The sequence below is a fragment of the Camelus bactrianus genome, chromosome 26 (assembly GCF_048773025.1).
Source record: "Camelus bactrianus isolate YW-2024 breed Bactrian camel chromosome 26, ASM4877302v1, whole genome shotgun sequence".
Taxonomy (NCBI): domain Eukaryota; kingdom Metazoa; phylum Chordata; class Mammalia; order Artiodactyla; family Camelidae; genus Camelus; species Camelus bactrianus.
This window is the reverse complement of record NC_133564.1, coordinates 21,508,889-21,530,376: the sequence shown is the minus strand read 5'-3', so window position 1 is coordinate 21,530,376 and position 21,488 is coordinate 21,508,889.

Here is a 21,488-nt window from a genome sequence, read left to right as displayed (position 1 = left end):
CTTCAAAGTATTCCTCTGATCACCATAATTACAATTTGGGAGGCCTGCAATACATATGTAATTGAATTCAGAAAATTATAAACACTGGATCCATCTGCCTATTATCATGAGAGCTCAGTTTTAAGGGTCATCTTCTCTGAAGGCTTTCCTGTACACAAGGCCACCTGGAAAACCTCCCTATATCCACATGATTTGTTTCATTGTTCTGCCATCAATAATATGCAGCTGACACTTTCAGTATATGCAGCTTTTTTATTTTTTATTTTTGGAACAGTAAGACATTTATACACATAAAATGAAAATGAACATACAGTAATTGACTGGGACTTGAGTTTAAGGTAATAGACTAAACCCCTCTAACAATGAATTTCTAAGCACTCAGAGGGAAAAATGTACGGAGTACAAATTGTATAGGGCCCATGGGCTTTCCAGAAAGGCTCTGAAATCCTTCAGCTTGCATATGAAAATTTATTGCAAATGGATTTTTACAGCACAGGGATGTTACTTAAAGAGGCTCAAGGCGCATTGTGATATTTAGATTTAATATTTCACAAGCCTTATAGTTAACTTCTTTTAACTCCTTAGACATGCAAACATGATGTAGTCTTCTAGCTGAACGAGTGCATTAGCTTTTTCATTCTTTCTGGTTTTAGACACCAGTCCAGTAGAGCATAGCAGGAAAAAAGCACGGGATTAGCAGTCAGATCACTGAGGTTTCCATCGTAGACCTGCCACTCAGCCGAGGGTCCTCAGACAAGTTACTAAAGTGCTCACTAAAACGGGGGGGATAAAAGTGTATCTCTCTTAGAAGAATTGAGGTAACACGTACATTACAGGTATTCGGTAAGCGGTAGGTAACTTCCGATTTCTATGAATGCTTCTTCATTCTTCCCGAGACGGAGAAACAACTCTTTAGAAAAACCTGATTTTTAAAGTAGTAATCATTTGCTTAAGTAAAGCTTCCTCTTTAATTCATAGTATTTAACAATGAAGGTTATAGTTTATAATTTTGAAGAACTTAGGCGACTTGATGAAATGAGTTAGTGCAAAATGAGAGATTCTTCCTACGAGGTTTCTCAGAAAGTGCTTTCCTATTTGCTGTTTAATCTGCACAATTGGCATATGATTCCATGAATCCTCTGAAGGGTAGCTACGTTTCTCTGAGAAATCCTTACAGCTGAATGAGCGTGATGAAAGAAGTAAGACTCAACTTCAGAAAAATCGAAGATCTACTCACCACACCTCACCGTTTTTCAGAGAGACTTCTACAATGGCTTCCTGACTGGTGTCCCTGTCCCTTGCCTCCAACCGACCACATTATTCTCCATACCGTTTGAAAATAATAAGGGTATAGCTTAGTGGTAGAGCCTGTGCTTAGCACGCACAAGCTCCTGTGTTCAATCCGCAGCACCTCCATTCAAAATAAATAAATAAACCTAATTACCAGCCCCCAAAAATTAAGACATTAACTGGTAATAATTAAAAATAATAATTTTGCTACCAGGCATCCCATTCATAATCGGTGTTGTCATTTCTTGATACACTCAGAGCAAATTCGAAGCTCCTTAATGTAGGGTTTAAGGCATTGGTCTTGTGCCCTTGGTCTGCTGCCTTCTCTCCTGTCCTGCCACTGACACTTCCTCTGCTTTTGATTCTCCAGTCACATGAAACCACCTAGTTTCTCCAAACTCAGGATACTGCTTTCACATCTGGGCCTGTGCTCATGCTCTGTCATCCTCCGGTCCTACACCTCTTGCCTCTTGGAATACACCTTTTCATCTTTTCTATCCGAACCGAATGGAGACATCACCTTGTGTGTAGCTCAGCCCAGCACATCAACCGCCCGCTCTGTGCCACCCCTGAGTCTATGCCTCTGACTGTGCATAACTTGTCACCACCGCTCAGTCTCCTCGGCTAGATGCTGAAAATGGCTCATTCTCTTCTGCACCCCCTGTACCTGACCCCCCAGCTGTCACAGCGTAGCCCTAAACAACACTGCACTGAATGCCTATAGCTGACTCTTTGTTCAGCTACTTTGAAACTAAACTTCATAATAGATTATGTAAATGAACATCTTTCTTTAGATATCTCTTATCTTCAGTGTTCAAACTATGCAAAATATGTTTTTTTTGCATTTGTTCTATAAAATACAATCACCATATATAGCAGTCAAGTGAAAATATGGGATATCATTCCTACTTTAGGGGTAGGTGCTTCAAGACTAAGAAATGTGCTTCCCATATGTAGGGTGTATCTAAATAACTTAGACATAGAGCATATTTAAATTCCAAAATGGCATTCATTTTTAAAATGCCCTGACATTTTATGGGGTCATTTTCTTTTAAAAGCATATTGAACTTTAAGAAGGAAATGAGCATGATGATAAATTTGAAAGTATCTTTTAGAAAGGAACATGGTGATGCAGAGCTCAAAGAGGCACTGATGTGCTAGCCCGGCACTCTCAATGTTTAGTCAGTGAGGAAGTTGACGTCCAGGGATTTTGAGTGACTTGACAAAAGGCATGAAGCTGGTTAGCTGCAGAACCTAGACTACGACTCTGTCCTGGAGATTGTCACATTGTTCCTCTCTTTTTCACTCTAGGCACTGACATAAGCTACTTACAGTTCAAGGAGCAATTACACAAAATATCTCTGGTATTACATGCAAAATAGACAAATGCATCCAATTTTTGCACCTATTGGTATTTAGAGACAATGTTTTTCTCGCTGTAACATCTAATTCAAAGATTTTGTGCTTGCCTAGTATTATTTTTTCTAAAGCAATCTAGTAATCACTGGTAAGTACTGGATATAAATACAAACCGTTTGACATATATCAGACCCCTCCCAACAAAAGTCAACACCGTATGAACACACGAAGCTTCTGATGAAACTAATATTGTACAAAGATAAAAGATATGGCTCTTTTGCTGTAATACTATGACTTCTAATAGATACTTGAAAGATAAAGCCAGCACATACAAGGGGTCTCTTTTTCCTTCCCAAAGTATAAGAAGATGAAGGAACTTAAACACATCCAAATACGTTTGGTTATTACGTGAGAGGATTGGGTTTTTTGGTTTTTTTTTTTTTTTTTTTTGGCCTTTTTCTGAAAATGTTCAGGAGTTTTGGGAAAGGGAGGATGCTATAAGAAGGGAAGAGAAATGTGTGAATTTAAAGGTGATACAGGCAATTGGAGAGAGAGAGAGACAGCAGGCAGGAGGAAGAGGGGGAGGAGGGAGGGAGGGAAAGGGGGGACGATGGTAATTGCAGTAAAAGAGCTACGAGTTTGTAGGAAAGGGGACTAGGAAAAAGGAGGACAAGTAGACTAGTCTCTTTCAAATTCTCCTTGCATGCTGCTCAGAATTTGCTTTTCGTGCATAATCCTGCAGCTCTGCAAACATGCCGTCCCTTCCCAGCCTTTCAGCCCTGAGACGAGCTGTTTATCTAGTTTCCCAACCTGTCTCCCATGCTGCCCCAAAACTGTTCTCTAGGACCTGGGCTGCCCTCTCTGTCCCCTTCCACTCCCATCACCTTCTCAGTCTCAACCCAGCCAGAAAGTAGAGCTTGCTCTAAATTTGTGTCTTCCAACTTTTCAATAGGACAGCAGCCCTTCAGGTCTGTGGTTGGTTCTGCATCTGTGCATTCAACCAACCCTGGATCAAAAATTTTTGGAAAAAAATACAGAAATGTCTAAAAAGCGAAGCTTGAATTTGCTGCATGCCGGCAAGAGTGTTAGGTATTATAATTAATCCAGAAATGACTTAAAGTACATGGGAAGATGTGTGCAAGTTATATACGCCATTTTATGTAAGGGATGGGAGCACCCCTGGATTATCCAAGGGGATCCTAGAACCAACACTCCACAGATATCGAGGGTCGGCTCCTGGAAGTACTTGAGTACAACAAGGAAGTCAAAAAAGTGTCTTTTCTTCTTCCTTCCTGTCTGTCTTTATCTGCATGGGTCCAGCCACCCTTTCTTTGCACCCCTCCCCCTGCACCCCGTTTTTCCTATTCGCTTCCGTCTCACGGAGAAACAAAGTGAGATATTTCCATAGAGTGCCACCTCTTGATAAGAAGCACCATTTTGACAAAGACCTTCATGAAATGTGCTTCATTTCAATTGTTTGGGAGTTTCGAATCTATGACATTTGACAAGTTGTGCTTTCCGACATAATTACAGCGTGCTTTGGGTAGCATTTTAAGTTATGAAGCCAAAAGCAAAGTGATTTTAACAACTTGAAATGTTAAATTACTTGTGTGGAATGTTCCTTATGGAGACTCAATGCTGTAATAAAATGGAAATTTTTTCGGTCATAAATAATAGGAAAAGTGAGAAGTTCAGTCAGAGTATTTTGAGGATATATTTGACTTTATTGTATCATTCAAAGGCCATCACTATGGCTTCCATGTTAAGAACAATTATAAAATCATTCTAAAATATGAATCTGGCAAGAAATAAATTAGAGAAATCAAACTATTGACATTGAATAAACCCATGCAATAGAACACAAGTGTGTTCCATGTATTTACAACAGTTATGGCAGTAATTTGCTGTGCCTGGAAGATTTTCTACTACGAAATATTAGAAATAAGAGCTTGCTTTGGGAATCAGATTATCATAAACATTAGAAAATCCTTAACTTAGGATATTTTAAAAATGAATGTGTGTTGCAAAAAAAAAAAAAAAAAAGACCCTATTAAATGTGGCAATCAATCAAAGAAGCTCAATTCTTCTACATGAGCAAGAAAAATGGAATTTTTTTTCCTCCCATTTATCATCTTCAGTATAACATCATCCTCCTTCAGTGCCAAACTCCAGGAACAGTCCTACATTTAATGTGTGTCTTTAAAATAGAGTTCACAGTCTACACATGAACTTTCTTCTAGTCCCTCTATTGGACAAAGTTCCAAACTAGTATCTTCCCCTCAAGACCTGAACACTGAGATTTGGATTAATGTAGGTACTGCCCACTCTGCAGATCTACCTGAGCAGCCCGTAGACCCATCCCACTCAAAGGGTGCAAGATGAATGGACCAACTTTCTCTTCAAAATCCTTATCCCTCCAACATCCCCTGTCTCAGCTGGTGGTGATCTCATGAGAAACCTGGGAGACATATTCCCTCTCTCTCAATACGACATCCTCTCAATAACAACAAATTCTTCTGTCTGCAGATCCTCCTGATTCCTGAAATTCACTCTGTCTCAGGTCAAGATTGCATCACCTCTCCTGTGAAAAAAACTGTGGTAGCTTTTTCACCGGTCTTCCCATTTCCAGACTTGTCTCTTTTAAACCCACTGCCACAAAGCCACTGGAAGGGTCTGATATCTACTGTACAGAGTGCATGTTGGATTTCGCCTTTTGATCCACTTGGTGACTCCTTTGGCTTAATGGGATGTTTGGTCCATTTACGTTTATCTACGTGTATCGATGTGACACATGTTTGACCTTAGTTCTGTCACCATGGGTTATGTTCTCTGCCATATACATTCTAATGTATGGTCTTTGTTTCCTTGCCTTTCTTCTGATAATTTAGATTTATTTTTAATCTAAATATATTTAGTATCTTAACCCTCTTTCCTCTCTTGCTCCTCTAAAGCAAGACTTTAAGTAATATGTTTGCCTTCCTCTCTCAACTTTATTGACTATCCTATTTCTTAATGTTTACCTTTATGCTATATAAGCATACCAATACTTACATTATCTGATTTATGAGTTTCAGATTATATCTTTCAACCCTCAGCTTTGTAAGTCCACATCTTTGCAGTCCCCCAACTCTTACTCCCTCTTCCCAAGCTCAGCCATATAAAGGTACATACTTTTTATCATGTCAGGGCTTATAAATTTCACATTCTGTTTTGAAATCATAATTCTCATTTATTTTAGTCTTTAATCCTATATTTAATTGGGTTCAATGCTCACTCCGTCCTCATTAAATTTCTTATTAGCTGAATTACATCATCATCTTTTTTTATCAAAGATCATGGAAGCTGTATTAATTAATTTCTTACATATTCAAAAATGTTTGTCTGCTGCCTTTATAGATATTTTGCTTGCTTTGGTCTAAATGCTTTGGTTTAAACTTTTTTTTTTTTTTTTTTTTGAGAACCTCATAGGGTACATTTTCTTTTAGTCCTGACTGTTGCTGTAACTATAACACTAAAATAAACATTTTTTGCCTTATAGATGACTTGAATTTTACATGTCTGCTTAGGTAAATATCTTTGTCTTCAGAATTTAATAATTTTACTGGGCTATGTCTCAATCAACTGTCTCTGTTAAGTTCTCCTAGGACTAAATTCATTCTGTGGAATTAAATCTCTTTTTCGGGAAAATTTTCATCAAGTGTCTTGGTCAAAGGCTTTCTCTTTCTTATTTCGGCCCTTTTATCCAGAGATACCAATAACATGTGTTTCCTATTTCTTGCCACATTCTCTCCAACCCTCTTCAGCACCTCCCTTCTGTCTGATTTCTTTCTTAGCCTATCTTCTGGTGGATATTTATTCATCTGCCACTTGCTTCTCTTGTTCCTTTTTAAAATTTTTATTTTCTTGTGGCATCTCTGTAAAGATTCCATGCTGGTTCTCTTCCAATGATTTCTCATCTTTGAGTCTTGGACCAGCTATCTCTGGGGGAGGCTGTAGTGAGGTGGCTTCAGGCCATGTTCCAGGCTGATTTTCAGTGACATTTTTTCAACACAAGACCTGCTGTACAAATGTGGTTTTTAGCTTTACTTTTCTCCAGCCAGCTTCTCGGAAGCAGCAATGCTATTCACAGTGCCTAGTAACTCTCCACCCATCCTGCCTCAGTAAAGGGTTTTCCACATGAACTTGAACTCACCTACATCCACTGACTGCCCAACGAAGCCCAGGAAAGTTCCAAGCTCCAGCCTGAGCATCCTTCCCTCCCCCAGAGAGTGCGTTGATGGTATATGTCATGGGCTGAACTGGGTCCCCACATGTCAAGTTCCTAGCCCTCAGTACCTCAGAATGTGACTGGATTGGTAAGGAATTGATTGTAATGAAGGAAAAGGAAACAAGCTGAGTGAGAAAAAGCATGTAAACACCCGAGTTGCCTGACAGAGTGAGGCACTATACTATCTTAAGCGGTTCTTTAGATTTGTTGCTTTTATTAACTCTTGTTCCTTAAATAGAACGTGATTTTCTTAAGGATAAGAGCCATGGGTCATGTATTATACATACTTGAAAGAGACAAAATGGTTTAGTTTGACTTCTTTTGATCCCCACCCAGCCACCCCCTCTGCAGCATGGGTTTAGTCCATATTAAGCAGTCGATAAACATGTGTTGGCTAATTAAGAGGGGGAATTACAGAGGATGGGAGGTGATTTCCAAAACACTAAGTGATTTACAGAAATGACTAAGCCCATGTGAAGATCAGAAAGAGAGAGAGAGCTCTGTCTTTATTCTTGTAAATTGGGACATTTGGCATAGAATATGTAAATGTCCAGTGAAAAGTCATCACCCAGCGACCTAGAAGTAGAATGATGTTTCAATACTTATTTATCTACAATTTACATCTGTTACTCCTGGGAGGACCTTTGGTACTTTGGGGCTATTTCCCTTTCCACCTTCTTACCAAGTCAATAAGACTTAAAGAACCATTAATGGGGCTCTAATTGAATAAAGCAACTGTTCTTTCATTATTGCTCGCCTGACTTTCTGTCATTTCTGAAAATGACCTTACGCTAAAAGACTGACTTTGAAGATCATTTATGTACAAAAGGTTTATTCAGACGGTACTTAACTTCTTGTCTCTTTTTCTTTTTCTTTTTTTTCCCTAAACTTCAGATCAAAGCACTGTATTTCACAGTCAGATTTGACTCTATTTATTCATTTGAATTTTTTTCTATAAACAACTTTCTTTTTGAGAACAAGAATGCTCTCCTACATCTGCAGCTTAGGATCTAATAGTCAGGTTCAGATGAAATATCTACTCTTAAAAGTAAATAGATAGATCTTAATACAAAATTATACATACTAGACTACACAGATGCTCAGAGAAAACTGGGACTTCACCATGAAAGCAAAAAGACCACAGATTATAAACATTCATATCAATTTCCCACCTTTCTTTGGTCAGTTACAAATCTATTGATTTCCCACGTTGCCATCAAAGTTAAATCAAATAATAAGCCTATAATCACTGGAGAGTCAGCATACAATATCTCATTTCTCCTTAAAAATAAGAGTACTACTAAGTTTTACAGATAAAATTTATACAACTTAAACTTTACTCATTAAAAAAAATAAATAACTTAGGTAGATCTTCTGACATATTAAAATTTCTCTTTACGTCCAACTATACTAAAATGGAAACATGGGCTTCTCATAAGTAAAATAGATTTACTACTTCATTAAATTCACTATAACTTTTTTTCATTTCTCCCTATGAGAATTGGATTTTTTCAAGTGTTAAATTCTTCCTATGTTTCACAGTCCTTGACGTGTAAGTTGCTATATTATAGTCCTTTATATCCAGTGACCATCTTAAAAAAAAAAAAGAGTCAGTGAAGTAATCATGAAATACTCCCATGGCCATGAGAACACAGTTGAAAATATTTGCTATGCCATTTGCAGTTTTTTAGGAAGTGATTGCCTGTCGTTGTGGCAAATCTCCAAATGAGCAAGTCAGTTTTCAAGAATGTGGAATTCTGGTCAGTGCACTGGTCATTAATATCCTTGATTTCAACAGTGTACATGGTCACTGTTCTATGTTCTTTATAGATATCACAGGTATCTTTTTAAATATCTTCTTTTTCTTAGCATGCCTATGATGTTTTTAAAGATAGTAATATATTAATCTAATTACTAATATATTAATCATTTTGTCTGTTATGAGTTATAAGGCACCACAAAGATTATTGATTACATGTCATTGTATATTCAGATGAGCAAAACAAATACATGGAGACATTAAATAAGTTGTTCAGATCAGTGAAGTTGGCAATATTAGATTTTCCAAAGAAATTAGGGTCTTGGTATGACCTGATGTCTAATGTAATATATTTTTGGTTATTAATCTTTAATATGATGTGAGTTTCACTTAGTGACACACCAAAGCCTTTTGGAATAAGACTTCGTCTTATAAACCCAAACCAAATACACCTCCTTTTCCTCTTAGATCCATTAGTAATGGTCAATATAATTCAATAATGAAAATTATGATTATGTGCTCAATCAAGTGTGTGCCAAGTGACCAAGTAATTTGATAGATGCACATTATCTAATTTATCCTCAAAATAACCCAGGAGATCTACGCAATCAATTATCCTGGTTTTGATGAAGGAAACGAGGCTTCAGAAGGTTAAGTAACTTAGACAGACATAGACAGCCAAATGAGATGGGGCCTGTGTTTGACTTACTTGTTTAGCACGCAAATCCAAACTCTACCCATGGTTGTTGAATTTTCATATCCTTAAGTCTTATATTCTTATTGGGACCCTGAGTTCCTTGAAGATATAAATACTCTTTATACTTCCATAAGGCCTAGAACCTTAAGTGATTAAGTTATCTTTGATTTCCAGAAAGGGGTATGGATCGCTAAAGTTGATTTTTGTAAACCATTAGATATGCTACTGAAACTTAAGTCTACAAATGCATGATGGCTCCATCTGTCAAGATAAAAACCTAAACCCTTGTTTTTGGTTTCTAACAGAAGAATAGAGCCTAGGTGAGAACTGTGCTGTGCCTTGCTGACAGGACATCCTGCCGCATTGCCCTCACATGAGCCTCTTCCACATGTACGCCATCAAGCACAGCTCTCATAGATGCTGGTCCCTAAACCATTGGCGTATCATGAAACATACACTGTCCTCCAGAAACAGAGACATAGGCTCAAATCACATGGCTTTTGCATCGTAATTGCAAACAACTGCTATTTTACTTTTAGCTTTCTTTCTGGCAATTATAGACAAAGGTGAACCAGTGTTTTCAGTTTCTCTTTTTGCTTGGAATTGAACAATGGCTTAAATTTTGCCTAGAATTTAACAAGCCAAGGGTGCTCCTAATTGTCATGAGAATAAATAAGAAAAAATATCATTCTTTGTCTAAACTTATTTGTATGTAAACTATTCATTGTAACATATTTTATTTCTATTAACAGTAGGAAAAAGCCTTAAACCTATTAAAAATTTGAAATTAAAATGTTGGTTTGTTGCCAAAGTTTTATAATGTAAATATTTAATCTAATTTTATAATCATACATGACTAATCTGGATATACTGAAGTCTAATAATTTGACATAAAATTATATAACAAACTGTAACTAGATGGTATTAATTTCTTTACTTCTCCTATCCCCTTTGGCTTAGTTTCTATTACATTAAGTTGATTAGAAATGAGTAGATTTTAACATGTTTAAATACACATGATCTTCATTTCAACATTTCTCATGTCTAGGACCTGGACAACTAAAATACTTCTTGAATTCAAATTAGTATAAATTTCTCGAACCACCCACCTCTAAACATTCACAGACTACTTACTTAGGGTGTAGGTCTTGCATTTCTCCTGCCTCTTTTTGAGATTTACCAAAATTTTAATTTTTATAGTACAGTGATGTATCTCACGTAAAGAATCTGGATGGAAAACTAACTTCCATTAAGTTTACGCTTAAGATTGAGAAGTAATACACATAACAATCAAAACTTCTGGCTCGAGGCCACTCACAAACTGGGCTCTGCCACTTCATACCTGTTTGACCTTGAGTGAGTTACTTGACGTCTCTGTGCCGCAGTTTCCGTCACTGTCCTCACCTCATAAGAGCATTGCGGGAACAGAGGACCAAGACAGACTGTGCTTACAACAGAGTCCTGCACACGCTAAGCACTCAATAAATCTTAGCTGTTGTTGTGGGTCATATTTTATCAACAGAGCTGTCAAAGTGTAATAATGCAACTTTAATTTATGGATGAAGTTATTGCTGAGTGAGTTCATATTGTGTTCAGAGAAGGACGAATAAGGAAAAAACAATCAAGTATGGAGGCGTTGTTCTACAAAATGTGGGTCAAACACTGCGTGAGACAATATAGTTGTCAGACCATCTGAATTCAAAGTCTGGCGCCTCAACACAGCAGTGCAAATAGTTGAACTCCTAGTATTGTCTTGTTCTATGTAATTAGTAAACATGTTCTTGGCTAACTTTTCAGTTACTGACAGAGCACTTTTGAAAAAATGGAAATCTGTTTCTCAGACAAAAAAAGAAGGGTTGACTTTTACAGTTTGCAGACAAAGGTAGTATCACTAAGAAACAAACTGAATCAGTCACTATTGGCCATTTACTGACATACTGACCCAGAGTTCAAGCCCAAAAGTTATATGAAGTGCAGTAAAGGCAAAAAATATCATATAATTCTGTCAAACCATACTGCTTAGCCTTTAAAATTAGTAGTTGAGGCTTGGCTTACAGACTCCTAAATATAGTTTCCAACATGAGTATCTGTGCATTTTCCTCTGAGCATCATGTCAGTATCTGGCAGGATCGCTGGGTGCAGAAGCTCAGAGAAGGCAGAGGGAAGAGCCATAAGTTATTCCCAAGGAGGCCGCTCAGGGGGCAGGACACAGACAGTACTAACTCCACATCAAAGGTCTGCATCTCCAGAAGTACATTCAAACTCTACCATATTCTTGAAAGGAAGGTATATGCTCCCATCTTAGGAATTAGGTGGAAGATTAAGAGCCAGAGAAACTAATTAATCAGGATGTGGTCTTCAAGGGCCCCAGCAGGTGGGATGGAGGAAGGGCCAGCCAGGGGCGGATAGGAAGCAAACAGATGGTTAATGGCCTGTGGGTCTATAAAAGGGCTGGTCTGGGACTAATCTCACAAACAGCATTTCGTCTTATCCTTTTTGTCTTCATGCCAAACAGGTGTGTGGAAACCTGAATAGTGTAATGTTGAATAGTTAATTTAGAAGGCTGGAAAATTTAAATAGGGAATTAACATGGGAAATGCTAAATAGCCAAAATAAAATCTGGACAGCTTTCTTCATCTAGGTTGATAGGTGACCGAAATTTTTCCTTGAACAATTAAGACTGATTGCTTAGATTCTGCACATTAATTTTGTGGCATCCAGTTGATTGACAGTTACATACCTATTTAGAATAGAAAATGGAGTCCTTTAATAATCTGTTTTCATATTAAAATAAATGTTTGGCTTTATTACCATAGACATATTTGAATTGATAGGGTAATCAGTCTTCTCAAATAGACAATTCTTCCTTTACCCCTTTTAGCCAGGATGGATGGTGGATGGGTGTGTTGTCAACAAACTTTTGACTGTGATAATTCAATTAAACAAAATTCCTTAAGCATCTCAAAAAAGTAGCTGACAGCGAAAAAAAAATGCGACAATGAATACATGTATGTTCATGTATAACTGAAAAATTGTGCTCTACACTGGAAATTGACACAACATTGTAAAATGACTGTAACTCTATTAAAAAAAGGTTTAAAAAAAAGAATCTCAAAAAAGAAAGCTGTATTTTTAAAAATACTTTTTACATTCACTTGTATCTTTAGAAATCATCATTCTGAAAACTTAATCACCCAGTGCCACATAGAGACCCTATGCTTTTGATACACATGTTTCAGATAATATTCCATATACACATCTTATGCTTGAATGTAAAGATCATAAGCCAAAATGTTTACCAAATTAATCGGAGTCACCACACAACCTTGTTAAGAATGCAGACTCAAATTCTACTACAGATTGTCTTACAGACCTGCAGGAGATGGAACTCAAAAATCTTTGTTTTAATTAAGCATCTGAAATAAATCTTATGCACACCTTTGAATTCTGATATTCACTAAGAGGACTCCTAATTTTAAAGCACTGCTGTTATACTCACTGTTTTAAGAATGTCTATTTGAAAAGTGCATGATACGGTCAGTGAGACACTGACTTAGAATTGTGGAACATAAATCATGTGCCTTATAGCTCTGCACCCTCAGACAAGCCTTTTGACATCTCTAATCTTTGGTTTAACTTATCTGTTTCACTGAGTGGTTAAGGGCCATTTTCTCTCAGTCCTAATATACCAGAATTCCAGAATTGATATTATACTGCTGCACTGGTACTGTAAGTCCTGAGAACTCTATAGTTAATAATGGAAACTGATAACTTACTATGTATCAATTTTTAATAGTTACAGGTAAATGTGTATTTATTTCTACCACTGAACTATTTTAAATGCTTACTTTTTGTTTACAATGATTTGGAAGTGGAAAAGAAAAATTTTTAACAAAAGACAGCTAGCCTGAGTATTCAATCAGAACAATGATGGGAGAAAAATTCTTATTTACATAAATTAGATGAATATTCATTGCTTTATACTCAGAGAAAGAAAACAAATTATTAAAAAGCTATTATGTATATCAACATCTGGATACCGAAGATGTAAAAGAAACCCAATTGTAAAACCTCCCTGGTGATCTTCTTAATGTAACTTTTAAAATTCTACATTCCAAAAGAACCAGGAAAACCATGTTTTAATATTTCTCTATTACATATTGATCAAGCCCTATAAAATTCATCCTGATAGAAAAAAACTGAGATCATCATCACATGCATTATCAGGGCTTCTGAAGAATGTAAAAGCTTTCAAATATTTAAAGTACACTCGCTTAAAGCTATTTGATAGAACTACTAACAGGAGAGCACATGTGTCAGCATTCAAATGAAGCCTGGATATGCAGAATGTCATTTGGAAACTGTTTGCAGATTGCTTGTGACCACACATGACAAATCCATGTTCTTAGTATCACGTCCTCCAGGGTGTCGTTAGAATTTTTCTGAAGATGGCTTGGCCATTATTATAAAAGTACAAAGTTCAACCCTGGTCCTGATCTTTAGTCGTTCATCAGCTTCAGTAATACTAATAAATCAGTGAAATAACTTCTTTGTGACTTGAAAAGGTAATGTCACATTTTCTTAGACATAGGTAGCATGGAAAAGAATGTTTGCAAAGATTTTAGAAAGATATTAGCTGGTTGACTCTCAAGGAAGATTGACAATGCACAGACACTTACTAGACTCTCTTCCAACTTCTCTGAGAAGTCTGTATTTCTCATCAGGAATTAAGTCTGAGTTATGCTAACTCAACACAGGAGAAACTTAATAAACACATTAAAAGTTATTCTTTCATAGTCTGTCTACCATGACGATTGTGTGCTTTGATTTCTAATATTTTTTGCTGTATAATCAGCAAAATAATTGTTTAGAAAAGTGTTTCAGTTTTTCCCCCATTTATGTCACTATGAGTAAGACTCATTTAGGAAAGAGAAGTATGTATCATGTAAATTGAGATACAGAATTTCCCAATTTTGTGTTTGGTTTAAAAGGTTGATTGCTGTACCTCTTCATTAAGAAATGTTAGACTGCCTCAAAGTGAAAAAGTGTGTTTTATTGTTTCATATTGACCTCAAGGTTAATTGATTTATAATGATTAGATGTGTTATGCACAATTTAAATTATAAAATTGAGACCAGAAGTTCCAATAATCTACACAATCATCTTTTCATTCAACAATCTATAGACATGTTCAATAATTTTATATGAGTGTCAACTTAAGGATATAGTAATATCATTTGTTCATAAATAATATTTGAGTAGATTCTGTATGTCAGGTCTCGGGGTATAGCCATGTACAAGAGAAGCCAAACCTCTGTTCAAGCGACACTTACCCGCTAGTGGGGAAAAGAAGCTAAATAAATCTAAAAAAATCAGTGTAAGTAAAATCCGTTGGCTGAAATAAATAGAACAATGATAGGGAATCTCCTCTAGATTGGGTAGTCTCTGAGGAGACATCTAAGCTGGGAATTAAATGACAAAAAGGAGCTATCCCTGTGAGGAGCATTCTCCAAATAAAGAATAACAATAGAAAAGCCCAGAGTGACTGCAAATGTAAGCCATCAGTGCAGAGCTCACAGTCTAGTGAAAGACACAAGCAATTAGCACTTCAGTTTGAAAAGCAGCCTATCCCCGCTACGCCATGTTGTCACACAGGGGCACATTAGAGGGACATCTAACAGAAACCTGGATGGGAGAGGACCAAGGAGCAAAACAAGTCCTAAAGGATGCACTTGAATAGTTACTGGGAGACCAGCACATTCCAGGATCAGGGAGAAGGTTGTGCAGTGGGATCATGGTGGGTAAGATGGGGAGGGGCATGAGATGAGCCACAATATTACCTTTTGCCCAAAACCAACAGGCTTTATATGGCGAAATCAGGAAAATTATAACACTTCTATTTTAAACTTATTTTGAGGAAGTATCTTATTATATGACAGTGTTTGATCTATTCATTTCAATTGTGTGATTTCTGTTTGCCCCTTACTAGGTTTTCATTTTTATACCTTTCTCACACTGATAAATTATCCCCTAATTGTTTGCATGCAGTTGAGTTAGCAGTTTTTCTTTAAATTAAAATAAATTTAGATTGTTGAACACTCATCTGATGGAAGCCAGAAGCAGGCTAAGGCAGGGTGAATGCACTTACAGCTCAGAGTTTCAAAACTTTACGATTTTCAATGAATAGCAATTAAAGAGTTGACAAATCAAACAAAATGTGTCTTTATTCCTGCAAATTCAACCGATTGATGTTCCCAGGAAAACTCAGCTGAAAGTTCCACTCCTCCCTAAATCAAGCTGATTTTCAACAAGGATCAAGCCTTTTCAAGGAGCAATTTACTTTGTCAACTAATTCTCAAACTGATGAACTGGTTCACAAAAGTGAGAAATTCAGTATTTTGAACCAATCAAAAACGTCTCAAAAAAAAAAAAAAAAAAGGCTCTTTACTTTCTTTCAGCTGTGTGAGCACGCCAGCAAGGCCTTTGCTTGGAAAAGAAAAACCAAACTGTGCCTTATCTAGTGCACACAAGAATTAGCTCCTTTGGCTTCTTGATGCTCTATGAATAGAGGGACCATACAATTTATCATCCAAACTGGGACACTTTCAAGATTAAAAGGAGGCTCTATTAACAACTATGGCGGGGGCGGGGAGGGGTGGACCACGGGCATTCACCAGGACTGCCTCAGGCAAAGTGGGACACGGGGCCTCCCTATCTAGGAAGCACAGGCCCCCGAAGCCTTTAGAAAATTATCCTTTATCTCCTCACAGAGAAATATGAAGCATGATGAATTGTAAACATCTTTGATGAAGAAGACTGTCTGGGCCACTATTATCTAAAACCTCTAAGCCTTAGAGCTTCCCTTGGGTTTCACTGACCTCATAATGTGTGTAAACAGCGAGCACATGGATATAAAGAGGCTCTGAGCATCTTGGAGAAAAGCACCAAACCCCTCAGCTGCTCGTGAGCATGGAGACATACGACAAATAACAGACAAACCTCAATGCAAAAGGAGCCACCAAGTTTGCTAGAAGACCAGGTGCTGGCTTTTCCTCTAGAAACACTGACAGGTAAGCATCTCTCTGCGCCCGGCTATCCTTGGGAATCAAGCTGGTGTCAGCCTTATCAACACTAAGTTTAAACTCAAACTCATGGCTTGAAAATCTATCTAGCCTCGAGTCTATATGGATAATTAGCTGCCCCATATTACAAACAGAACTGGATGGAGAAAGGTCGTAAGAAAAGAGGTGTTATCGAAGGAAGTTAAAGGACTAGGGAGCAAGAGAGCTAGAAGGGAAAGAGGAGTGAGAAAGAGAAGGGGGAAAATGAAGAAGGAGAAGAAGAAAACTGGAATAAGATTGAAACTAAAATGTCACAGACCCTTCCTCACATTTTCACTAATCTTTTGACCTGGTGGTAGTTGAGCATGTTAGATACAGTCAGAGTTTCACAGAACTGAAAACAAACCATGCAGATCATCTGACGTCACGCAGACCCAAACAAATTGTGACCTGCTCAGTATCACAAAGTTACTCAGTGGCAAAATTAATTCTAAAACCCATGTCTCCTGACTCTTGAGCCCAGTGTCTTATTTACAAAAGGGCTTTGCTTTCAGAATTTGCACTTTTACCTTACAAAATATCAAATTGGAGTTTTTCTAGTAAATTCTGGTTTCACCGCTTTATAAATGCTATACTTGTTTTGACGATCCCAAGCATTTCTCTTTCTGAAATGTTCACTTGCTTCTCCTTTTCCCCCAGTTTTAAATTTTAACATACCTTTTACTTCTCTTTATAGAAATAATATAAATGTTGGTACTTAGTAAAACTTGATTCATGTCAACAAAGTGAGGAGGCAACCTATGGAATGGCAAAAAATATTTGCAAACCATGTATTTGGTAAGGGGCTAATATCCAAACAACTCAATATCAACAAACAAACAATTTCAATTAAATAATGGGCAAAGAACCTGAATACACATTCTTCCAAAGAAGACGTACAAATAGACAGCAGGTACATGATAAGATGCTCAAAAAACATCACTAGTCACTAGGGAAATGCAAATTAAACAACTGTTAGAATGACCATCATCCAAAAGACAAGAGATTACAAATGCTGCCAACAATGTGGAGAAAAGGAAGCCCTTGCACATTGTTGGTGAGACTGTAAACTGGTACAGCCGCTACAGAAAACAGAATAGAATTTCTACCAAAATTAAAAATAGAAATACCATATGGTCAAGAAATTCCACTTCTGGGAATGTATGTGGAAAGATATCTGTGCCCCCATGTCCACAGCAGCATTGTTTACAACAGTCAAGACATGAAAACAACCTAAGTGTCCACTGATAGATGAATAGCTAAAGAATGCCAGATGGATGGATGGATGGATAGATGGATGGATAGATAGATAGATAGATAGATAGATAGATAGATAGATAGCATTACACTAAGTAAAACAGATCACACAAAGAAAGACAAATATAGTATGATCTCACTTATAGGTGGAATCTAAACAAACAAGCAAACACATAACAAAAACACCAAACTCATAGAAAAAGAGATGAGATTTGTGGTTACCAGAGGCAGGTGGGCGAGGGAGAAGGGAGAACTGGAAGAAGGTGGTCAAAAGGTACGAACTCCAGTTATTAGATAAAGAAGTACTAGGAATGTAACGTACAACACAGTGACTACAGTTAACCCTGCTGTATGATATAGAGGAAGGTTGTTAAGAGAGTAAATCTTAAGAGTCTCACAAGGAGAATTTTTTTTCTTTTCTTTTTATTGTATTTATATGGTATGATAGATGTTAATTAAGCCTATGGGGGTAATCGTTTTCACAATATGTGGAAATCAAACCATTGTGTTGTACACCTTAAACTCATGCAGCATTATATGTCAACTGTTTCCTCAATAAAACTAGGATAAAACTTAATTCAGTAAATGAATAAATAAAAGGCACAATCTACTATAACTCACATGTGGAAACATAGACAATTTGAACTAAAAATGGAATCAATAATTAATAACTTTCCAAAACAGAAAGCAAGAGGTCCAGATGGTTTCACTAGTAAATTCTATGAAACATTTAAGGAAGAAATGATACCAATTTTCTATCTAAATCTCTGCCAAAAAAGTTAGAGGAAGAAAAACTTCCTAACTCATTCTATGAGGCTAGCATTACCCTAATACAAAACCCTGACACAGATAGCACAGGTAAGGACACCTGCAGACAAATATCTCTCCAAGAACCCTAAATCTCTCCAATGTTTGAAATATAGCAAATCAAACCCAATGATGTATAAACAAGTATACACTATGACTAGGTGGGGTTTATTCCATTTATGCAAGGCTGGCTCAACATTAAAAATTAATTAATGCAATCTATTACACAAACAGGCTCTGATCCTATCAATAGATTCAGAAAAAGCATTTGGGAACTTCAATATATATTCATGATAAAAATGTCCAGTAAGCTAGGAATAAAGGGAAACTTTCACAATGTAATAAAAATATCTTAAAAAAAAAAAAACAAAACTAGAGCCAACATCATACATAATGGTAAAAAAAATTTTGAAAAAAAAAATTTTAAAATGCAAACAATAACAACAAAAAAGAAACTTGACACTTCCTTTAAGATCAGGAAAATGACAAGGCTCTTACCACTCCTATTCAGCACTGTACTGGAAGCCCGAGCTAATGCAGTAAAATAAGAAAAGGGAAACTGAATTGCTCTGCTGTACACCTGAAACTAACATTGTAAATCAACTATACTTCAGTAAAAATTTTTTAAAAAATTAAAAAAACAAGAAAAGGAAATAAAAGTATACAGATTGGGAAGGGAGAAATAAAACTCTCAGATGACCTGGTAGTCTACCTGGGAAATCCCAAAGAATAGACAACAAAATCTCCTGGAACTATTAGGTGAATATAACAAGTTTGCAGGTTATAAGATTACTAAACAAAAATCACTTCTTTTTCTATATTCCAGAAACAAATGATTGGAATATGAAATTTAAAATATAATGCTATTTACATTAGGACTCAAAATATACTTAGGTACAAATCAAACAAAAAATGTATATTGGATCTATATGAGGAAAACTGCAAAATGCTGATAAAAATAAAAGATCTAAACAAGTGGAGAGCTATTTCATGTTCATGGGTAGGAAGACTCAATATTTTAACATTTTAGTTATACTCATTTTGTTCTATTGGTTCAACACAATCCCCATCAAAATTTCAGCAAAATATTTTGTTGATGTAGTCAAGAAACTGATGCTAAAGTTTATATGGAAAGGGAAAAAACCCAGAATAGCCAACACAACACTAAAAAACAAAATTGAAGAACTGACACTATCTAACCTCAAGACTTACTATAAGGCTACAGTAATCAAGGAAGTGTGATATTGGCAAAAGAACAGACATAGACTAATGGAACAGAACAGAGAGCCCAGAAGGAGAGCCACACAGATAGAGTCAATTGATATTTAACAGAGAATAAAAGGCAATTCAGTGGAGAAAAAGCCGTTTTAACAAATGGTGCTTAAATAATGGGACATCCATATGCAAAAACTGAATCTAAATTCAGAACTTACAGCTTTCAAAAAAATTAACTCAAAATGGATGACAGCTCTAAAATGTAAAATTCAAGACTATAAAACATCTAGAAGATAAAATAGGAGAGAATCTAGGTGTCCTTGCGTTTTGGCATTGACTTTTTAGACATAACACCATAAGCATAATCCAAGAAAAAACATTTTTTTGGAAAGTTAAAGCTTCTACTCTGTATGACACTGATAAGAGAATAAAAAGACAAGCTACAGATTGGGGAGAAACATTTCAAATCACACATAAAAGACTTCAAAATATACAACTCAACTCAAAATGTTAAAACTCAACAAGAAAACAAATAACCCAATTTAAAAATGAGCAGAAAATCTAAACAGACACATCATCAAAGAAAATGCACAGATGGCAAATAAGCATATGAAAAAAATGCTCTGTATCATGTCACTAGGGAGCTGGACATTAAAACAAAAGTGAGACACCACTAAACATCTATTAGGATGGCTAAAATCCAAAACACTAACAACAAAGCGATGGTGAGGATGGAGAACAACAGAAACTTCTATTCACTGCTACTGAGAATGAAAATTGGTACAGCCACACTGGAAGACTGTTTGACAGTTTTATACGAAGCTAAACATAGATTTTCCATCGAATCCGGCAAACACACTCCTAGGAACTTGCCAAAGTGAGTTGAAAGCTTGTGTTCACACAAAAACACGCACAAGGATATTTATAGCAGCTTTATTCATAATTGCCGAAACTTGGAAACAACTAAGATGTCCTTCAGTAGGTGTGAGTCAACAAACTGTGGTACATCCATACAACTGAATATTATTCAGTGATAAAAAGAAATGAAATATCAATCCAGGGAAAGTCATGGAGAAAATTTAAATGATATCACTACATGAAAGAAGCCAGTATGAGAAGTCTACATGCTGTATGATTCCAACTATCTAACGTTCTGGAAAAGGCAAAATTGTGGAGAGAGTAACATGATCAGTGGTCGGCAGACGTTCAGGGGTGGAGAGAATGATAAATAGGTGGAAGACAGAAGATGTTCAGGATAGTGGAAACTAATCTGTATGATACTGCAATGGTGGACATATGACATGACACATCTGTCAAAACCCATACAACTATGGAACACAAGGAGTAAACCTTAATGTAAACTATGAAATTTAATTTATAAAAGATAGCAATTGGTATGTCAGTTATAACAAATGTACCACACCAGTGCAAGCTGTTAATAACAGAAGTTTGGGGAACTCCCTGTACTTACAACATAATTTTTTCTGTAAATCTAATAATGCTCTTTAAAAAGTTTATTATTTTAAAAAATTCTAAAATGGTTAGATTGGCAAAAAGGACCAATTTATGGATAAACATATGAAAACTGTCATTAAAGTGATCATGATTTGTGTAGAATATACCTTCACATGGAAGCTCTACCTTTTCTCAAATCTTGTATTTCTAGTGAATCTTATTATCTCATTTAAACCACTGCTAATGAAGTAACACTTATCAAGGACTTCTTTCTTTCAAGAC